Below are 15,292 nucleotides of genomic sequence, written 5' to 3' on the forward strand. Positions count from 1 at the left end.
GGGACGGGGCATAAAGTGTTGGGTAAAAAGTTAGCTACTTCTGGCCCGCCTTGATGATCTTTTATCTCACAGAAGTTCCTTCTATCCCCAAATTCCTTCTTTCTCATAGGTGCTATGATTTCACAATTCAGTTTGTCTGGAATGCATGGGGATTTGTTGAAGCCTTGACAGTCCTTTTAGTATGGTAATATTCTTGTGAGAAATGACCGAGACAGACCGTGTCTGTGGTCAGTGCACTCTGTGTCCCGATGTTTTCAGCATCTGAGAAGTGAGCGTCTGGATCTTTCCATGGTTCAGTCATGGGCTGAACTGCAGCATTCCAACAGGAGGGCCAGACGGACTGCAGAGGCAGCAGCCTCGCTTGGGCTCTGTGGCTCATTGGAGACAGAGGCACTCTAAGACGTGGTTTTTATATAATGTTTAGAAATAAGCATCTGAGAAGTGTGGAAACATGCCGTCCTGATTTACTTAGCTCTATCGCTAAGCACTGGCATTATCACCATCTGCCGAATGTGGAAGTTGTTTAAAAATGAGTCACCTGGCACCAAAAGCCATTTCTGCGCGGAACCAACACACACACAAAACCCTTCCCTTAGTATCAGCGAAAAGTTTCCACTGCTTATGAATTCTAAGAAGGCTAAGGGAGCTTGAGTTCCCCCAAGTGGCATTTGGTTATTTATCCTCCAGCACACAGATGTCAAATGCCCTCGACGTTGCTGGTACACGTGCTTTTCAAGGATGTTGAATTATGTCACATGTACAAATGCAATGTTCTGTCTCAACTCATGTGAGTTCTGGCTGAATTAGACTGCTTCGACTCTCTTTCCCGTCTGACACTCAGTATTCCTGTGATAGTTGGCACCTTAACCAATGAGAAATGCTAACCAAGAGATAATAAAATCATCTCTTACACATCCAAAAACATGCTAAACTTCTCCCCAGTGAAGGACTCAAAGTCCCTTTACCCATTTGGGGGTGATGTTCATTTTTTGTCTAACTGAGTCATACTGTCCCTGTGATATCCTGTAATGTAAATACTGACATATTCTGTAACTTAAATACTAAAATATATCCTGTGACTTAAATACTGAAAAAATACTTAAATGCTGAACTATAAAATAATAGAATTACTATTATTACATCTTATGTTATGTGTTAACGATGGTAGGGAAGAGGGAAGACAACTATTAATTTGTACATGAGTAAGTACGAGTATATTCGTGTTAGACTAAGGAAGACACGCTCCTATTACAGTCCTGGTTTCTGCAGCTGCACGGCTGCACGGTCATAGCTGACGTTTAGAATAGAATTGCCTTCTTCCACGCTGCAGTCCGTATTCCCCTTCCCCTTAGCAAGCACACGGTGGTGGCTCCTTGCCAGAGTCCAAACCTTCATTCCTAACCCACTTACCGCGTAACCCACAAAGCCGTCAGTTTTAAGCGGGGCCTGGAACAGAAGAGAGCAGGATCAGACTGCAGACCAAATAGTGTTTGAAGTGTCTGCAGCAGAGAGCTGCTGTGGGAAGCCGCTGGTGGGATGCCTCTCAGTGAATCACAGCGTGGAACCTTAGGATTTGTGGGCGAAGCGGCATCATCCTCTGCAGGTAAACCCTCCTTTTTAAGAGGCCATGGGGTTGGCTGCTGGGCCTCTGTGGAGACGGAACGCTTGCCCCTGCCCGGTCCACTGAGTTACTACGCGGCCTGAGCTGACCGTAAGAACCGGGTGTGTGCTGGCCAACACCAGAGCACGTGTCAACCTTTGAGAGTCCAGCCAATTTCTTCACAAGGACTTACTAGGAGACCTGAGTTATTTACGCTCCAGCCAGCTGGGTGACTGGAGCATCCACCTTCCTCGTCTGCAAAGTAAGGACCCTGTTCTCACTGAAGAAGGACCCAGCAAACCCCGTGGAGGGCAGGAGCCAACCAACTGCGTGTACAGAGCAGTAGGTTTCTCGGTAGGAATTTCTGCCCAAAGATTCCAGGCCAGTTTGTTTAGCCCGTTTATGCCAATTGCTCTCTTGCCTGACTTCGTATCATTCTTAATATTCTAACGTGCGTGCGTGTGTTGGGCAGATGAGGGGAATATCTGTGAGGAGAGCATCTGTATTGTTGCCAAAAGTTGTCATAAATATATATAGTACATACAATATAACTATAAATATAGAAACATGTAAAACCCCTTTTTATTACAGACACCTGTTAATATATCTCCTGGAACCAGGTTTCCATGGTATTCAGGTTGGGAGATTGTTAGGATGTACTCTCCCAGTGAGAAGCAGTTGTGAAAACTGGTGAGTCCAATGTCTGGATTCATGCATGAGAATTTTTATAGAAGAAACGTGTTTAAGTTAAAACTCTAACTCTAGTTTTAACTTCACTTTAAGTTAAAAGGAGCCAAAGATGAAATTCCTTGTGCGTATTGCGACTCAAATCAGTGAAGTGTCTCACACCGGTGAGCGCTCGGTTAGACGCTTGCAGGACCTAGCCGTATTTCCCTAAAGTTGTTTTTAAATGCCTATTGTCTGCTTTAAATGATGAGCACCTTAGCTCCTGCCACACTAAACCAGCCTCCATCTTCCAGTGTGATAATGAAGCATCTGATAGATGGCTGGAGTCTACGCGCTGGGGGTGGGGGCTGAGTGCCAGAGTGGAGGGGTTCTGATGGGATGAGTTAGAAGTCATTGGCTGTCAGCCTGACCAGCCACATCCCTAGTGCACTGGCCACCTCCTCACCTGGGATGCAGAAGCAGTGCAGAGACTGAGCTTAAACCTGAAATGACTGAGAAAACCTGGACTTGAGGTTTTATTTTCTGCCATGCAACAGGACAAGAGTGCAACAGAGATTACATGAAACTGTGAACCGATAAAGAAAGGTCCCCTTGAGGCTTGTGGGCTCCTGTGTCTGTGAGAATTTATACTCCCCATCTTGTATGAGTGTTTAGGAATAACTGTAATGTGAGCTGAGACTTGCTGAACTCAGCTACGTGCCAGGCCCCCAGCGAAGCAAGTTTCTTATGTGAGGGAGTTCATGTAGTGCTCACTAGGGTCCCGGCAGGCAAACACCGTGACTCACATTTTACAGAGCAGCAAAACTAATGGGTTCACGGAAATGAACTCACAGAATCGAACTCACTGCACTGGGGCCAAGTCCAGGACGCTGGACAGTGAGGAGCTGGTTTCAGCTCCAAGACCCCCTGCTGTGGATGTCAGCGGCCCTAACCTCTGAGCCATCCTGTCCCCTAAACCCATCGCTTTTAACACATCTCGCCTTCTGTTGTAGTTTCAGGACACCCTACTTTTCCAACCTGATTATAACATTCTTATGGGCACGACTGTCTGATTCATCTTTTACATTTTTCACTGAGGTGTAACTCACTACCACAAACACAAATTGCCGGGTGTATGTGTGTGTAATCACACAAATCAAGATATTTAGAACATTCCAGCACCAAAGAATTTTCTCCTGAGCTCCATCCTAGTCCAAATGGTGACAAAGATAACCACTCTTCTTATTTCTACCACCATAAATTATTTTTGCTTGTTCTCGAACATCATATAAATGAGATCATACAACTATATTAGTATTTTATTACCTTACGTGACTTAGCACAGTCATTTGTGTTTACTTGCTAAGAAATGTTGACTAAATGTTTAAGGAATGCGTGAAGGGCCCTTACTCCTGGTGGCACACAAAAATTTTCCTAAAGATAAACCTAGATAAACCTGTGCATGTATAACATATTGTTAATATATCATCTATATTGTATATGCCTGTGGAGGTGTGTATGTACGCATACATGAAAAGCTGTGCAGTAGTTCATCTCCATAACAGCACCCGGCACACTGTTTTTGGAGTCTGTTCAATTGCTTCCCCCACTACCTGTGAGGCCCTCAGAAGCACAGTTGGTATTCACCTAGCACATATTTCATAGTCAGTGAATGTTTGTAGAATGAATGAATAAGCCATTCACTGTTTCCAGGTACTTATTGTCTATTCTTATGTACTCTTTTAAGTGTTGCTTTTGCCCTTTTAAAATTGGATTACTAGTCTATTACTGAACTGTAGGAATTCTTTGCAAACCCTCCATAGAAGTCCTTTGTCTGGTAGATGTTTTGCAAATGTAACTCCCAGTCGATAGCCTGCTTATACCTTTTTCTTAATTGTGTCTTTGATGAGCAGAAGTTTTAATTTTAAAGAAGTCCAACTTATCAAAATTTTTTTTCTGATTTTGCTTTCTGTGACCTAAGAAACTTTTCCTTACTCTCAAGTCCTGACACTATTCTTCTATATTTACCTCTAAAAGGTTTATGCTTTTACCTTTCATTTACCAAAGGTAATGCTAAAGATGTATGATGAATAGTCTTTTAATTTAGTTGTAACTTTCAAAAATAAATGTTTATAGTTACTTTCAATTCATGGCAAGTGATACTTGTTTTCTACTTAGGGAAGCAGTGTATAGTTTCTTTTTCAAATAAACTTATTAAAGCTAAAAAAAGTGAGAATGAACGTCTTAATATAGAAATGGAAATTGACAAAAATTATGGAGCTGATACTCGAATGAATGAAACTTGGTAAACGTTGAATTATTGGGGAAAACAAGAAGCTTTAGCTTTTGATGATTTTGTCATCTGTCATTGTTTTGATGACAACAATCGATTTTTTTAAACTCCTCTGTTAACCTTCTTCTTAAGGCTTTGGCATGGTCCTTTTACCGAATTCTTTAATCGTATGTAGTCCAAGTCTCAGAGCAGAAAGAGGGAGACATACAGCGCAGGCCACGACCGTGCCAGCAAGAATGACAGCGGCCCCCCAGCAGCAATGGAGCTCACTCCATACTCCGTAGGGACCTAGAGGATTTTGAAGTGGTGCACAGAAGTGTCCAGCACAACAGATGACCCCCCAAAAGTGCCTTTTCAACCCCTAATCATGGTGGAACTGAGTGCCTCCCACACGACCCTGCCATATGGTCATTTGAATCCTGAGCGAGGGAAAACTTTTTCCTTCCTTCCTTCCTTCCTTCCTTTTCTTTCCTGACTCAATATAAACAGAAGTTATAATGACTGTTGTCTCGCCTCAGTGGAGATTCTTCCACATCATTGCCCGTGGGGTGCATTCACACTGAAGATCAGAGAACACAGACTACCAAGAAAAAGATGCTAGAGGAAGCAAATCGTTATTGTTTACAAAAATCCAAGCAGCATAACCCAAAGCCAAAATGCATTTAGATTTCCTAGTGCTTTTTAATTAAAAGGGGAAAAGCCCAAGATTTGGCATGACTTGTGTGTGTCCTTGCCTGGATGATGGGGCATGGGCTGTACAGAATTTGAATATTGGTCCTGTCCATGAGAAAATCACTGCTACAATTCAAAACTATTTAAAACTGGTGAAAACAGTCTATCACTTGTACATTTGGGCATCAAGCCAGACAGTCAGAGGGCAGTTTTCCTGGATTGTCTTGGTCCCTGAAGGAGCTTTCATCAAATCATGCTCTGACATGATGCTTGTGGCTTGCATTGAAGGAAACTATATGAAACAGCTGAACATAATTCACTGTTACATTTTCTTTAGAGATGCTGTTGGAGGTAGTGCCATTACATCAGCCAACCCCCCCCCCCCGCCGCGTGTGTGTGTGTGTGTGTGTGTGTGTGTGTGTGTGTGTGTGTGTGTAGTCAGGTAAAATCTATTTTAACCTTATATTCAATGGGCAAAATCAGTTTTGAAAATAATTGTGTTTTCTGTGTTGCTTGGCTACCTGGGAGTTTACTGCTAACTTTGCTGCCTACCTTCAATCATGGTACAAGAATAGTGTGTATTTCTGTGTACTGACACTTTATTAGCTTATCTTATTGTTGGGCCTTTACTTTCCCTACTCTAGTAGATTTTTAAGCAAGGAAGAAATCTTGTGGAATAGTATGCATTTAAAAAAAAAAAAGCCAGCCTCCAGTCTGTTTTAGAGTTAGGCTAGGTATAATTTTAAAGATAAAAATAGCATTTCAATATCCTGAAATCCATATAAATAACGTAAGTCATTCCAAGTGACGGAATTTTTAAAATTTAAAATCACTGGAAAATCTAAAGACTATTGACATTTACATCCCACAGTATTTTCTCTGAAGTCTCTCAAACTCTTTCTTTAAGTCTTGGAGCCATTAAATAGCATTCCTGATACCCTTTCCCAGTTCAAAACAACTAGTAAATAAGACACAGGAGACAGACAAAGGGAGGTGGAAATGTGATCTCTAGTCCCGGGGAAGGTGACTGCAGATGGTGACTTGGGAACACGCCACTGGGACTGCCAGGTCCTCCCACCCAGGCTTTGGTGTGGATCAGTTCCAGGTCTTCACTGTCCAGGGAAGAGCAGGTCCAAATTCTGCCCCCTTCAGGGTGGCAGGTGGAGAAGAGGACAGATCCTGCTCACTCCTTCCCCCAAAGGCACCAATCAGAGAAGTCACTCGCTCCCTAGAACTGGGAAGGAGGGGGACAGAGAGGCCTAAGCAGCACCCCCGTGGGGTGTTTCTTAATGGCTGCCAGTGGTATGTTGGGCAGAACCGTTCTTGATCAAACTGTCCTACACACTGTAAGATCTTTAGGGTCCTCGACTTGTGGGTCAGTTATTCAACAGCCCAAATCATGCCCCTGTATTTCCAAATGCACCCCCTTACCCACAGGATTAAGAACCTTGCTTTAGAGGAAGTTCCTTCAGGGAAACAGGAAGCTGATGGGGGAAGGGGCGTAGAAAGTGGCAGAGATGGAAGTCTCTTGCTAACGTTAATGCTTTGGTTATTATTAACTTTCTATTAGCTGTGAATTCCTAAACTATTTCCTTAGAACGACACTGATGCACGTGGTCCTCATTCTGGTCCTCTCTGGTATCCCCGACACGGAATGTTGGGAGCAGCTTTATAAGGCAGGCAGCCAGCCTTCAGACTTGCTTCAAAGGCTCCCTACCCCTCAATGGGGAGTTTTGTTGTGTGGTCACAGGGACAGTCACATGGGAACATTGGTGGTATGAATCCTGATGAAGTTTAGAAAAGCTAAAGCAAAGGAAAAGGGCCGACTCAGGAGATATCAAGGGGAAGCCTGGGGGGCAGAGGGTGGGGCGGAGGGGTGAGGGGGGGATTTTGCCTCTCCTATCAGGCACTGCAAACAAAATATAAAGGTAATATCCTTCCCCATCACATTCCCAATTTTAGCACTCCAGAAGAGACTGAAAAGTTAATATTTCCAACTTCCACTCTGAATCCATCATGCACTCCTAGAGATTTTTTTTTTTAAAGATTTTATTGGGGAAGGGGAGCAGTACTTTATTGGGGAACAGTGTGTGCTTCCAGGCCTTTTTTCCAAGTCAAGTTGTTGCCCTTTCAATCTTAGTTGTGGGGGGTTCTGTTCAGCTTCAAGTTGTTGTCCTTTCAGTCTTAGTTGTGGAGGGCGCAGCTCAGCTCCAGGTCCAGTTGCCGTTGCTAGTTGCAGGGGGCGCAGCCCACCATCCCTTGCGGGAGTCGAACCGGCAACCTTGTGGTTGAGAGCCCACTGGCCCACGTGGGAATCGAACTGGCAGCCTTCGGAGTTAGGAGCATGGAGCTCTAACCGCCTGAGCCACTCCTAGAGATTTTTAAAAATGATTTTTAAGTTCTACAAGTAGTTAACATTTATTTCAAATAGCAGAGTCATATGTCGTTTTCTCAGACTTAGATGGTATCTGTTGTTGACGAACTCAGTGCAGTTTCTCTATTACCTACATGCCTTCCTTGCCCTTTAGGATTATTTTTAACTCTTATAATGGTGATCTTTACGACCTAAAATAATGTCCTTTAACCTCAGTCTATTTTTGAAATTTCGAGTGCTATCTATTGACACTCCTCTGTGTAAGGGAGTGGAAATTAGTACATTGCATTTCTGTCCAGTTCTCATGTCCACCCTACTTTCATTATTTTTATTGATTTGTTACTGGCAAGATTATAATTCCTTTCGTATTCATCTAAAGACTGAGTCTAAAAGCTTAAACTTAAGAAAACTATTATAATACTACAATTATGTAATGACTGTTTACCACAGAGCCAGTTAGTCTGACTGGACCCAACGAGAAGGAAGTGTAACCTTGTGCCCTTAAACTTCAACCCCTGGAGAAGAAGACGTCTGGAGCATTTTTCAAGTGTCTCTTCCTTCATTGCATTCTGGCTTTCTTCTCTTTTTCTGGGTCATACTTAGACACCACTGCTTCTTTTTTTATCTGACCCTATCTTCTTTCTTGAATTTCTTTTTCATGTCACTAGACTGTCTCCCTTTTCAATTATTTTACTGTTCTGTACTTTGGTTTATTTCTTTGCACGGTAGCCAAAAAGATGTCTTATAAGCATGTGAGTGCTTTAATCCGTCCAGCAGGTCACTGTGCCGTAGGTAAGCTGCAGTGATGCCATTCCTGTTTTTCTGGCTGGACTTCACCCTTTGATTTCCACCAGAGATCATACGTTGGCATGTAAGCGTGTCAGAACGACTTCATTAGAGGGATAATCTAAAACTTACACTTGCTGATTGAAAAATCTTAGACCATTCACACTTGGGTCCGTCTGGTGGTAAGGCATTTCTTGCAACAAAGCCTCCCCTTCCATCCGGTGCTCTTGGCTGAGGACTCCAGCGCTGAGGCTCTTGCTCACTGAGCTTCATTTCTCAGTCTCAGCTCATAACCCTGAAGAATCCTGAGAATCATCTTGGAGTGTCCAACTCAGCTCTTCCATCTCTCCCTTTTTTACACCCAGTCACTGAAGCTGGTGAACTTTAGCTCTTGGTTTCTTCTTTTAACAGTACTTTATGGAAGTATAATTGACATATGGGGAAATGCACAGATCGCAAATATACAGCTTGATGACTTTTTATGCGTGCACCACTGAGATCAAGATATACTGAACTATGTTTTTTTAAAAAAGGGAGGGTCTGAAAAAAAAAAAAAAAAAGATGTACTATGTTTCTGTCACTCTGGAAAGCTCCCTCTTGCTCCTCTGCAGGTCATTGCCCTCCCTCCCTCCCAGCTAACCACTATTCTGACTTCTAGCACCATTATTATTTTGGCCTCTTCTAGAACTTCATTTAAATGGATCAAGAACTATGTTGTTGTTTTTTGTGGGGTTTTTTTGTCTCGCTTCTTTAGCTCAACGTGTTTTCAAGATTTGTTCATGTTTTTTCGTGGGTATCAGTAGTTTGTTCTTTTCTACAGATGAGTTCCATTTCATGACCAGACCAAATTTGGCATTCCATTCCTCTCTTAATGAGGGTTTGGATTCTTCCTAGATTTTGACTGTTATGACTCAAGCTGCTGTGAGCATTTGTGAGTCTCGTTGTGGACATCTGCCTTCATTTCTCTTGTGTACATACCTAGGAGTGCCACTTGCTAGGTGGTAGAGTAAGTACATGTTGAACTTTATTAAAAGGTGCCGTAGAGTTTTTCCACAGTGGTTGTAGCCTTTTCTGCTCACACCAGCAGCATGAGAGCGTTTCAGGGGCTCCACATCTTCACCAACACTTGACAGTTTTAGTCTTTTTAATTTCAGTCATTTTGGTGTATGCATAGTGGTAGCTCATTGTAGTTGAGTATTTCCTTTAGAATTTTATTTTTAAATTGGGAGTACATTCATCCTAGCATGTGTGAATACATCTGGGTGTTGCCTGATTCATGGTGGCTGTGTACAGAAACCTAGGATCAAAAATTTTTCATTCATAGTTACATCACTGACTTCTAGAATCCATGTTTGCTGACAAGGCGTCCAGTGACCGTGTGGTTCTTTGTTTTTCAGGTAACCTGTTTTCTCCTTCTGGTAGCAAAGAATATGAATATCTCTTGCAGAATTTTTTCTTTTCATTTTATCCTTAGAATTCTGAGAGTTTAACAGTGTGTTTCTACTCATGGGCCTCTTTTTACTCATCCTTTTGAGCACTCAGGGGCCTTTGACTTCCAAAGGGTCACACGTTTCTTCATCTTGAGGACATTTTCTTCTATTTGGGGAGATTATTTCCTCCTCGCTCTTGTCTCTGCTATCTGTCTCTGATAGTCCTAGTACAGAAGTTGGAACCCCATGGACTTATCTTCCATGTGTTTTAACTTTTCTTTTTAATAGCTTCCCTCACTATCAATATCACCCACCAGTGGTACTTTGGTTACAATTGATGAACCTGCATTGACTCATCAAAATCACCCAGTTCATAGTTCACCTTAGAGTTCACGCTTGGTGCACATTCTATGGGTTTGGACACGTGTAGAATGACACATATCCATCATTATAATATCACACAGAGTATTTTCACTGCCCTAATAATCCTCTATTCTCTGCCTGTTCATCCTTCCCTCTCCCCCAACCCCTGGAAACCACTGACTTTTTTTCTGTCTCCACAGTTTTGTCTTTTCCAGAATGTACTAGAGTTGGAATCATACAACATATAGCCTTTTCAGATCGCCTTCTTTCACTTAGTAATACACGTTTACATTTCCTCTGTGTCTTTTCGTGGCTTGATAGTTCATTTCTTTTTCACACTGAATAATATTTCAGTGTCTAGATGAACCCCCGTTTGCTTATCCATCACCTCTTAAAGGACATCTTTGTCGCTTCTAAGTTTGGGCAACTATGGATAAAGCCATTATAAATATCTGTGCAAGTTTTTGCATGGATGTTAGGTTTTCAACTCCTTTGGGTAAATACCAAGTTTAACTTTTAAAAACAGTTGTTCTTTTTTTCTCTGTATTCTTTGCTTTTTGTCTACATCATAAGGGATTTATTCAAGATTATCTTCTAGCTTGTTGTCTCGGTCCTCACCTCCATCTGTTCTATTATTCAGTCAGTCTATTCATTATTGAATTTTGGCTATTTTGGTCAGATTCGTTTATTCTGCTTATTCCTTTTTTATAGCAGCTTATATTAGTGAATGGATGTAAAATAGTCTCAAAGGAATTTGATGATCCTAATTCGTTTTTATTTTTAAAAAAATTAAATCTGTGTCCCCTGAACTTTTCTTCCTTTCTTCTTGGGTCAGTTGTTGTGTTTGTTCACCTTGATCCTTCTTTTCACTGTTTTCGGTTTTCCTTAATTATCTGGTCCAGCTGGTCTAAATGCAATTTGTGGCAGTTTGTGTTTTCCAGAGATGGCGCCACAAATATGTCCCATCTCACACACTCTCCTTATAATGTGATGCTGACACTGGTCCATCAAGAGGCGGAATCCATGTTCCCTCCCTTTGAATTGGGGAGGGTCTGTCTGCAGTGGAAGTGATGCTATATGACTTCCAAAGTTTGGTCATAAAGACAATACAGTTTCTGCTGGGCTGTCTCTCGGGACGTGTCCATTTGGAGCCCCAAGCTGCCCTTTAAGAAGCCCAGCTGCCCTGAAGCCACCACACTGGAGAGGCCATCTGGGGAAACCACATAGAGATGGAAATGACTGAAGATCCAGCCCCTGCCTTTGAATTGCTCCAGTGCTCACAGCAATAGACATAAGTGGTCCCCACTGAATTCTGCCTAAGTTGTAAGCAATGTAAATATTGTCATTGTTTTACATTTTTAATCATTTGTTAAAAATGAGCACAGCAATAGATAACCAGAAGATCTCTCTTACCCCAATCACAGCCTCCAAACAGCCCTTCCCTGTGGGCTCCCACTCCCAGGTTTCTCCCAGTCCCTTTGGGAAGGGCTGCTCTTTATTCCAGTGCTTTCCTTCCACTCTTTTCTCTACTCATCAAGTTCCATTTTCCTTCAACCTTGTAGAACTTACCCCAATTTTTTACTCTGCTCCTGGTTCTCTTATTTTGTTTTCCTTTACAGTTATGGTTTCAGTATTAAAAAAATATCTTTTTATTGTCTTTTTCATAGGTCTTTGGAGACCAAATCCTGTGCTCAGTTGATGGGAAGCCTCGTAAAACTAAAACACATGCACACACACACACACACACACACACACCCAGACCCACACACATATATGTTTTCAAAATGGAACAAAAAATCTGAGTGGAAGAAGAGGAATGAAATAATTTCATGAAGAGGATTTTTTGATCAATCACACACCATGAATTTTGAGGCCCTGGGCCAAGAATTAAGAGAGGACGTGAACATTCAACATGAAAGAAAGCAAGGTTCAAGTACAAAAAGCCTCCTTTAATTTATTTTTGTTTTGGTAAGAACACTTAACACGAGGTCTATCCTTTTAGCAAATTTTAAGTGAACGATCATGGTTGTCGACCGCAGCACAATGTTGTCCGGCAGATTCGTCTTACTTACCCGGAACTTTATGCCTGTCGAGTAATAACTACCCATTTCCTCTCCCTCCAGGCTCTGGTAACCACCACTCCACTCTTGGATTTTATGAATTGAACTGTTTTAGATACCTTATAGAAGTGGAATCATACCTTATAGAAGTGGCAGTAATTGTCTTTCTGTGACTGGCTTATTTCATACCTTATAGAAGTGGCAGTAATTGTCTTTCTGTGACTGGCTTATTTCCCTTAGCAAAATGTCCTCAAGGTCCATCCATGTTGTCACAAATGGAAGAATTTCCTTTTTAAAGGCTAAATGGTATTCCATGGTGTGTATATACCACATACCCCCTAGTCAGGGGAGAAGTCAAGAGGCCTCCATGAATCTTCAAGGGTCTACTTTGTTTTTCGCTCCCATGAAGGGCTTTTTCTAAGAGCTGTTTGTGTAACTGGAAAAAAATCAACTCACATCTCAGGCCATATCCGGTTGGATCAGAGATGGTGTCAAAACTGTCTGAACATGAGCAACTCCACCCTGGGACGCTGCTCGGGGCATGAAACTGTTCAGAAGAGGCATTCCACTTTGCGTGGTGAAGAGCTGAGCCAATCATATCCTCTTTTGTGAGGACAACATATTCTAAATGACCAAACATAAAGATGGGTTCCCGTCTCAGGCTGTCTCCTGAACATCCAGCAAAGAAGCACCGGGAGGCAGGGAGAGTGGGCTGCTGGGGAGTTCCATGCGACCTCTAATTCCTTGTATCCTTGCAATAACCTCCAATGTCGACAGTGATCTCTGGGCATGTTTGCCGTGGATGACTTAAAGGAAACAGACTAACAGAGTGAAATGTAACAGCCAACGTTATAGTTTACAACTTCTCTGTTCAACACTGGAGCAGTGGTGAGGGCAGCACAGCTGTCACTGCTTTGCAAAACAAAGGGATTTACAAATGGAGCAGAAGTCTTTGTCATCTGACACCTGCTGAGAAGATATCTTGTTTAAAATGCAAATATCTGTTCCCCACTGGAACAGTTTCCTCAGGTGACCCTCACCTCACGCACACTGAAATTTGAGAACCGCTATAATGCAGGTAGCTTTCTTCAAAAAGGGTGTGTATATGTGTAGGGCAGATGCACAATCTGTGTGTCAGAGGTGTTGGGGTAGCTATGTTAGAAGAGGTGGGTCAATGCCATTGCCCAGAAAGGAGGGTGAGATCAGCCTTTTACATCCCAAATCTTAAAGGACACTGGAAAGGAGAGGGAGGCAAGTGCTGTCTTTGCTACTAACCCAGGGATCATGAAGCAATTCATACTGGTTAAATAAACACAAGGAATTTTTAAATTTTATTAAGTTACCCGGATGCCATAGAAGGGTTGTTGTGTTACTGAAAACAGACGATCAGAAACTGTGGTTTTCCTGGCCCATTTAGAATTCTGACCACTAGAATGGACACTCCAAGAAGGTTTTCTTTTGTTGTTGTTTTGTTCACTGATATTGTTTTCACTGTCTAGGACAGTGCCTGGCACATAGTAGGTGCTCAGTAAATGTTTGTTGACTAAAACCACAGTTTCAAAGGATTCCCAGGTTGTTGCTTTGCTGCAGCAGAGGCAAGAAGGAATTCACAGGGATATCAAATCTGTTTCCTACATGCAAGCATCCAGAATCCCTACCCTTTGCAATGGTGGGAACCTCCACTAGAATTTACAAATCGGTGGTTTCAATTTGCAACCTCTGCTCCTGAGGCCAACTTCAATTTACTGTTTTATGAAGGAGCAATACCCTGAAGAGTGGACAAAGAATAAGTGTGTCCACCTTATTCCAGGTTGCTCATTGAGCTCTGCGACAGAGGCTCTCACTAAAGGCTCACGAGGTGACAGGCTCGGGGAGACCTCACCTGATCTCAAGGGGCCAGAGGGATTTGCGGCTGAGGGGAAAGCCTTCAGGTTTGATCTCCCATTGTCAGGTTTCTTCCTGGGATTTCCCTTGTTTTGCATTTTTCTGTTTGCTTCTCTGAGCCTCATCTGACAGTTCCTTACAAATTCATTCTCATCTGTCCATTTCTTCCTTTTCTTTCTGAGCAACAGCCAAACCCTCAAAGCCAAACACCCAGAAAGAACGGGCAGGCTGTTTAAACTCAGTAGATTTTAGTTGCATTAGGTCAATCACATTAAATTAAAACAAACAACAAAAAAACACACCTCATTTACTGGTGGTTCCCTTGAACATTAACTAGTAATGCTAATAGTGACATTAATGGTGTGATTTCTTGAGCACCTACTATGTGCCAGCCAAGTACTTTACATACATAGGTTAACTTTCATGTTGATAATAACGACATGAGGTTTAGAGAGACTGTCTTGCTCAGGGGAACAAGGCCACATCATAAATCCTTCCTGATATAAAGTCACCTACAATATTTTCAGGGCAATAAGGCAAATTTCACAGCAGCATGTTATATTTAATCTCATTAATAGAAAATATACATAAACATATGCATGTGCACTCACATAATACATGTTTGTAAACGTATGAGAAAATTATGCAGAAAGCTGTGCAAACTCAGGCAAGTTACCTACCCTCTCTGAGCCTTGGTTTTTACATCTGTAAAGCAAGAGAAGTAAAGTATCCACCACAGAGAAAAGATCTGAGGATTAAACGAAATCGTCTATATAAAGCATTTAGCACAATGTCTGCTAGAAAAATGAGTCCTGATCCATTTTTTTACTGTTATCATTATTACTAAAGAAAACTCACCAAACTGTCAACAATGATTGCCTCTTGGGAGTGAAACTGGGGGGTCAGGAAGGAGATGGTGATTTTTATTTCCTACTTTATACACGTCTGAGTTGATTGAAGTATTTAAACCAGATGCTACAGTTATACATTTTTTATAAATTATTCTATTAAAAATCCTCTCACACGTTTATTTCCCCAAATGTGTTTATCTTCTCCTACAAGCAACCAATAAAATAATAATGAACTCTTTTTTGAAAAAACATCTGAAAGTTCTATTGAAGTGCGTCTGTCCTGTAGCTTGTTTTTGGCCCCAAAGCAGCGCGC

At 42.0% G+C, this 15,292-nt stretch overlaps 1 long non-coding RNA gene across 1 annotated transcript; it reads left to right on the plus strand.

The window, feature by feature from the left end:
- Window positions 1-1,824: 1,824 nt before the first annotated feature.
- LOC141567146 (uncharacterized) lies at window positions 1,825-13,578 on the plus strand. The gene is made up of 2 exons (XR_012489554.1): window positions 1,825-1,954; window positions 11,852-13,578. It is a non-coding gene; the product is annotated as an uncharacterized LOC141567146 (long non-coding RNA).
- The last annotated feature ends 1,714 nt before the right edge of the window (window positions 13,579-15,292 follow it).

The sequence above is a fragment of the Rhinolophus sinicus genome, linkage group LG10 (assembly GCF_036562045.2).
Source record: "Rhinolophus sinicus isolate RSC01 linkage group LG10, ASM3656204v1, whole genome shotgun sequence".
Classification (NCBI taxonomy): Eukaryota; Metazoa; Chordata; class Mammalia; order Chiroptera; family Rhinolophidae; genus Rhinolophus; species Rhinolophus sinicus.